We start from the raw sequence: 7,108 nt of genomic DNA on the forward strand, positions 1-7,108 counted from the left end.
CAAGACTTTAACTTCTTTAATTCAGTACTTGGATTTACATCAGAAAGTACATGATTTCTTTGCAACAAGGCATCCTTTTCAAGTTCCAGCCATCACACACTGCTGAGCAGGTTCAACTTGCTGTTCCACAACTTCCTCTTTCTTCGTCCTTAAATCACTCTTCTTTCTTTTTTTGCCCTGTCATCTTTGAGCCACCACCGTGGACAACTGGTAGCCAAAACTCATCATCAAATATGTTCTTGCAGTCCAATGGCATGACCGCAAAGCCTTTAAAACCGAATTTTACTCCGCTACTCTTTTGCACAATGAAGCAATTGCGTAGTACACCACCAATTTTGATTTTAAGAAGTCCAACTATCACCACATAATGGTGACCAAGCTCATTGATTTTGGTGTCTGATAAGTTCATCTCATCAATGTGTGGTCCCTTGTAGAAGGCTTAAAACAAAATAAATGCGAAAACATGGTATTATTGAGTATTAGCCTCGCAACAACTATAAAGAATAATTTGGTATACTTTTTTAAGATTAAAAATGTCACGGCTCGAAACTCAGGGTTGACACCGACGTTGTTTAACAATCACACAATCGAAAACAACCAGACTCGTAGTACAATATAAACCGAAACCAGTTTATATATCATAATTTCAAACGAAATAACAATTGTTTTTACAACTCTCAAAAAACCCAAAAACGAGATAGTCTAATGCGGAAATGTTACAACTGAAAAATGATAAACTTGAATTTAAATATAAAATCTTGATAGTTCACCACCCCCAAAACTGGTCCGACTCCTCATCCTCGAGTTCTTCCTCAGATTTATCTGGGAAAGGGTTGTAAGGGGGTTGAGTAATTTGAGAATAATCAGTAAGTGGGGGCGTATCGAGCACAATATCACAACATGTATAATTTTCGAAACACATGACTTTCATATATAATTCATAACACATGCATAACATTACCAGGCACTGAGATTCATCTACTTTCTATGGTTACTGATATCAGTCCCTAATTTTTACATCTCTAAGGGGACGAGACCATATAGCGGTTATATCCCCACCGCGTAAGGGTCATATCATGGTTGGGATTCCCACCCATATACAGTCGACTCCTCACAGTGCTCAAAACCATATGACAACCAACACAAGAAAGGAGTAGGAGAAGAATTATACTCGATGAATTTTCGAAAAAAACATATGCATAATTCAAAATTTCAACTTTAAAACAAGACCACTTACATTAGACCGGAAGAAAACGTGAAGAACTCGGAAACCATAGAATAATCGTGCAACCGGCACATCGAAATCGCAGCAGCACATCTATCGAAAATTCATCTGCTTTGTAAAATTCCTCGCGTCTTATTGAACCGTTGGATCATGCTTAAAAATTTTACAGTACGTTCATAAGTACATCAAATAATTTATGAACGGTGGAGATCGGGTTAGGAAGTCTTTTTGACCTGCTTATGGACAAAAAACTGTAGGTATGTTGTTCCCACCTAAAATCTGGGCAGTTTTCTTACAAAGGTTATAAATAAAACTAACCGTTGGATTTGGCTGAAATTTGGATATGTTATTTGAAACATATGAAAACATATTCTGAACGGTGGAGATCAGATTCTATGCACATGACTGAGAGAAAAGAAATTCTGAACCTAGACAAAATTTTGATTACTCGTGCAGAATTTTTTTGGGAGAAAATTTCGAAAATATGAAGAGAAAACTCGAAAATTGAGTTGTGAAATTTGAATGGGAGGGTCCTCCTATTTATAGGGATGATGTGAAAATCCTACCATAATTCGATTGATATCTTTCTATAATTTGGAGATGTTCTTTTTATAATTATTGATATGATTCTTTGTTGAAAAAAACTGCCTTGTATCTAATATTTTCTTCCAAATTTGATTGATATCCAGCCTTATTTTACTGTGTATCTTGCACTGGATTTTGATTTCCATGTATTTATTGGCTTGAAATATTTTCTGCACACCATGTATTATTTATATTTTCCAATTTATTATAACTCAAAATTAAATTCTTATACATGTCTATATTTAATTAATTACATGCCCAAAAATTTTAGTTCTCACAAAAAAAGCTACGATAAGAAACCATTCGACCGATGACAAGACGGGAACGCAAATGGTTGATTGCCTCAGTTGATGTCAAAGTCCTGAATGATTGAATTGTATGTCTTTCTTGTTAAAAACACAAAAAAACAAAAGCAATTGATCAAAAATTCAACCTATGTGTACGTACTTGACAATAACTTCTTACCCTTGGATCAAAAAGTGAATGTAGATTCCTCTTGAGTGAGCTAGTGCATATGGTGGACGACTTTAATCTCTAAGTCTTGATATATCATAGAACGTCTGATACTTCAGCACCTAGTTCACAAATGACAACATGTCTAACGTTTCGACATCATCGAGGAGTGGGGGCACCGAATATAAGTTGTCATAAACGTCAACAACATTGAAAGAATAGCAGTCTGAATTCTTGATGGTGATATTCAGAATCCTGTAATGCATTTCGACACATGCAACGACACTCACAAATGCACATGACCCAACCTTTCCTTGGAAGCGGACGAGAGATAAAAAAAAGTGCTTAAGATGCTATAATCCAATATATCAGTGAAACCGTCTCGCTGAAGGTGGGAGTATGTTGTTTTTATGAGAGACATTAAAAACACAATCTTTAATGATAATGTTGAATTAAAATCCCAGATACCTGACGATCAAGATGATGTTCACATGAAACAAGAACCACACAACACGAGTTTTACTTTCAGACACAAAGTAGAACCACAAATCAACAGCGATATGAACTCAAATGTAGAATCAAACCGAAATGTAAAGAACACAAGGTTTACGTGGTTCGATAAAAAATGATCACGTCCACGGGAAGCGATCTCATTAGAATTGATCAACTCAGAGTACAAAGAATATTGAAAACAAAATGTTACAGCCAAAAAAAAAAAAAAAAAAACCCTACAACACACACTTGTTCTTATCTTATGTCTTTCAAAAGAACTCTATCTGGTCTCTGTAGGCAGATGAGGTTGTTTATTATTTGAATGCCACATCCTTTGATTTTCTTTCAGCTTGATACTATATATCTTGATCAAATAAGAAGAAATCCCCTCTAACGCCTCTGGATCACCAAAAAGCCTTGGACTAATTCCATTCTCATCTCAACCAACTAACTGCCGTTTCTTGACTCAAGATGCTTTTAATTTTCTTTGACTTTACTCCTTTAATTGTTGACACTGGAACTAGAAGATACTATTCCCATAAACCCACTAAATCTTAACCACATTGACTTAGCAATAAACTGAATAATAAAACATGAAACGTAAACTCAAGCCATTTTTCGACATTGTGTGTATTGGAAGCTAGCTTAAATCTACCGGAAGTAAAATCTCATATTATGACAATGCGTACTTTATAAATCTGTTGCTTTTCTGAGAGACATTAAAAACCCAATCTTTAATGATAGATAGACCTAAAATCTTCTCAAACTCAAGAACCAACCTTTAATGATACGTGAAAATCTTCTCAAACTCAGAGCTTGGGGCAAAATGACTTTGAAAAGAAAGCTAAAAATTGGGGGCAATATGCGAATAACAAATAATGTCAAGTTTAAAAGTTAACCAATAAGGGAAGCGGCTGGTTCAAATCCTCCCAACATGTTTTTACCAGAACAAGAAAAACACGCTGGTCTCCCTTAAAGATTTTTGTTGTTCTCGTGAGAGGAAGCACGTAAGCCTATTACGGGTTTCATAACTAAATATATTTTTTATTTCAGATATAATAGAATTATCAAATTAAAAATTGTTGCATGCTGCTTAAAATAAATTTTATTTTATGTAGAGACTATTAAATAATAAGACTATGATAGTTGATTTGTTTAACATAAAAGTAAAGAAAATATTTAGATTGTGTGTATCATATTTTAAATGTTGTGTGCAGGTGTTGTAACACATATCCTCAACATACAGTATAATAAATTAATTAAACACACGAATAAAGTTTTATGACTAAAACAAGACAGAATAAACCATGTATAAAATTTGTGTGGTGTCTCATGACAAAATATTCACTAGAAAATTGTAAATAGTTTATAAAATTAATACTAGTGAAACTACGAAAAACTATCTTCATTAACAAGTCAAGGAAGTAAATTACATCCTAAATAAACAAAAAACAAAACTACAGATACATCGTATGCGAAATCTTCACTTATTAATTCTTTTCTCTTCCTGCAATTCTCGATCATCACCAACAAAAGCCTCTTCAGTCACACACGTCTCTTTGTCGAGCTGCTCTCATGTTTCTCTTATTTATGTCCTCTTTTTGTCCTAAATTTTATTCTTTGTATAGAATCCTACAGACATAGAAAACCAAGAATTTCATTAGGAAATAAATTCTTTTGAATAATAATATGATATATAGAGAACTTATAATTAATATTAATTATATTAATTATATTATCACAATATTATCAAATAAGAAAAATATATAAAATCTAATTAGTCTAGAAAGACAAGACTTCATATTTAATTACATCAATATTATCAACAAAGAAAAAATTAACTAAAGTAAAGACAAAACTCCATATGTATTAACAAGTATAAAAGCCCCGGTCCCATATGTGCTTTTATCTTCGCCTTCCCGGCATGCTTGCCCCACCATTGCTGCATGCTTATCACCGAGACATCCAGAATTCCGGATGCCAGCAATCGGCCATCCTTTGCTTATATCCCCGATTATCTCAGCATTACTGATAATTTTAGGCAAGATCACAGCTGGCCGGGATCCCCAGAGAGTTCAAAGTTCGTTTATCCCAATCTAGTGTTTTGAGGTTCATTAACATGGTTCTTGAAGCATTTGACACGTCAGTGACATGCAAACCATTTTCTTTTCCTCTTGTCAAATTCCAAATCAACCATGTATCTATGGTGCCAAACAATGCATCTCCTCGCTTCACCGCATCCTTACGGCTTCCACATTTTCCAACAACCTCAACAGCTTCAAAGCACTGAAATAAAGTGCTTATTGGCAAACCACATGTCTCTACAAAATGAGGTCTTCCACCTGGTAACTCTTTCTCCAATTTTCTAGAAGAAAAATACAAAAAAGAAATCCCACACCACTGTCATCTAACAATAAAGGTTCTGAACTAAGCAACCCAGAAATGGAAATCTATTTGACACGAACATATAAAATTACCTGACAAATCACCCATGAATTTTTTCTTCAGGGTCACTTTCACGAGTCATGACCAGCCTCTTTGCACTCAGTAGTGATTTATGATACAAAGTCCGCATACGGTAATTAATCAAAGAAATGCTATTGAATGGAAATTTATGCTTTTTTTTTTTCCCAATAAAAGCTTCAGAACACAACTTCTCAACACCAAGATGACAGAAGTAATCATAGCCCAATCCGGATACTATCGCTAAACAACAAAAGAACAACAAGTAGGCTAAAAGTAATTATTCCTTTTATTCTTCTTGCGGATAGAACTTGTACGTGCATCCATCCAAGCAATAGCATTGTAGAGAGGGGAACCGGTGGATTTGCCCCAAACAACAGTCGTTTCTCTCTGATTCGTAAGACCGAAGGCTTTCAATCCACTGTTAACATTATAGCCTGCAGCTGTGGCTTTATCAACAGCCTTTGCAATACAGAGTCTCACGCTTTCGAGAATCTCCATTGGATCATGCTCAACCCATCTACAAAATACTCAAAATCAACCAAAATGGTACTTTCTACTCGAACAACACGGGTTCATTAATTTACTTTTAAATTTATATTAAATATATGCTCTTATTAACAGGCCTCTGAAACTGGATTTGTTAGCTGAAAATACATCAGTTACCAAAACTGTTTAGTCAATGTGATACTACACATATAAACCGAAAGAATCTTTTTTCTTTGGAAATTTAGACGAAAAATGTCCACAATGATATGATATTATCTACTTTATGTCTAAACCATCATGAATTTGCTTTTGAACTTTATCCAAAAGACCTCATACTGATGAAGATATCTTTTCATCTTATTAACTCATAATTTTCATGTGTATTTCGAAGAGAATTTGGTTGAATTCGTAACAAATAATAATAATAATAATAATTATTATTATTATTAATTGGATCTACAACTAACAAAAATCAAATTAATGATTTGGAAATTTATATGTTTGGGGGAACTTTATTATATTTTTGAGAAATAACTAATGCGTTTGATTTCTAGTTTTGGAGATAAAGCTTTTACAATAAATATCAAATCATATAAAAAAAATTGCTCACTAATATTTTTAAAATATTCAAAATTATTATTTCTCTAGAGCATTGTATAAAATACAAAATTTTGTAAAATGATGTGGTGATACGTACCACATCTCACATTCACACGAATAAATAATTATAGTTAAAATTGATTTATGTAATAACTTATGTTGACTATATTCGTAAAGTAAATACGGATATAAAATATCGATAATATGAATTCATTGTGCAGTCGAGTCAGCACGGACAAAGACCTCGAGCATTACAACATTCCAGAAAAAAAAATAAGGCAGTAGTTTGGCATGTGATTCATTTATGTTCTCAATTCATTTGATTTAAAGATAGACATATACATTAAATTTGTAAACACAACTTTCATTTAAAATCTTTAACGTTGATAAGATTTATACATTTTTTTGGTAAAAATTTACACAAAAACTCTTATGAGACGGTCTCACGGATCAATTTTGTGAGTCGAATATCTTATTTGGGTTATCCATGAAAAAATATTACTTTTTATGCTAAGAATATTACTTTTTATTGTAAATATCGGTAGGGTTGACCCGTCTCACAGATAAAGATTCATGAGATCGTCTCACAGGATACCTACTCATAAATTTATAGAGATCAACATAAATAAATAATAAAGTAAAGTAATCTGGAAAAGTAATAAATCAACCGTCGCCATAAAAACGTTTAATATTACATTATTATAATCTCATTATTATATAAAAATGGATCCGATATGAGTAATTTTTTTCTATAAAACAATCAATAAATTTGACCCTCTCATGAATTTAATCCCATCACGG

General features: G+C 33.1%; 1 pseudogene; it reads right to left on the reverse strand.

Moving 5' to 3' along the window:
• Positions 1–4,596: 4,596 nt before the first annotated feature.
• LOC140991829 (glycerol kinase-like) lies at positions 4,597–5,719 on the reverse strand (annotated as a pseudogene).
• Positions 5,720–7,108: the final 1,389 nt, after the last annotated feature.

Source organism: Primulina huaijiensis, chromosome 13 (genome assembly GCF_012295235.1).
Source record: "Primulina huaijiensis isolate GDHJ02 chromosome 13, ASM1229523v2, whole genome shotgun sequence".
Lineage (NCBI taxonomy): Eukaryota > Viridiplantae > Streptophyta > Magnoliopsida > Lamiales > Gesneriaceae > Primulina > Primulina huaijiensis.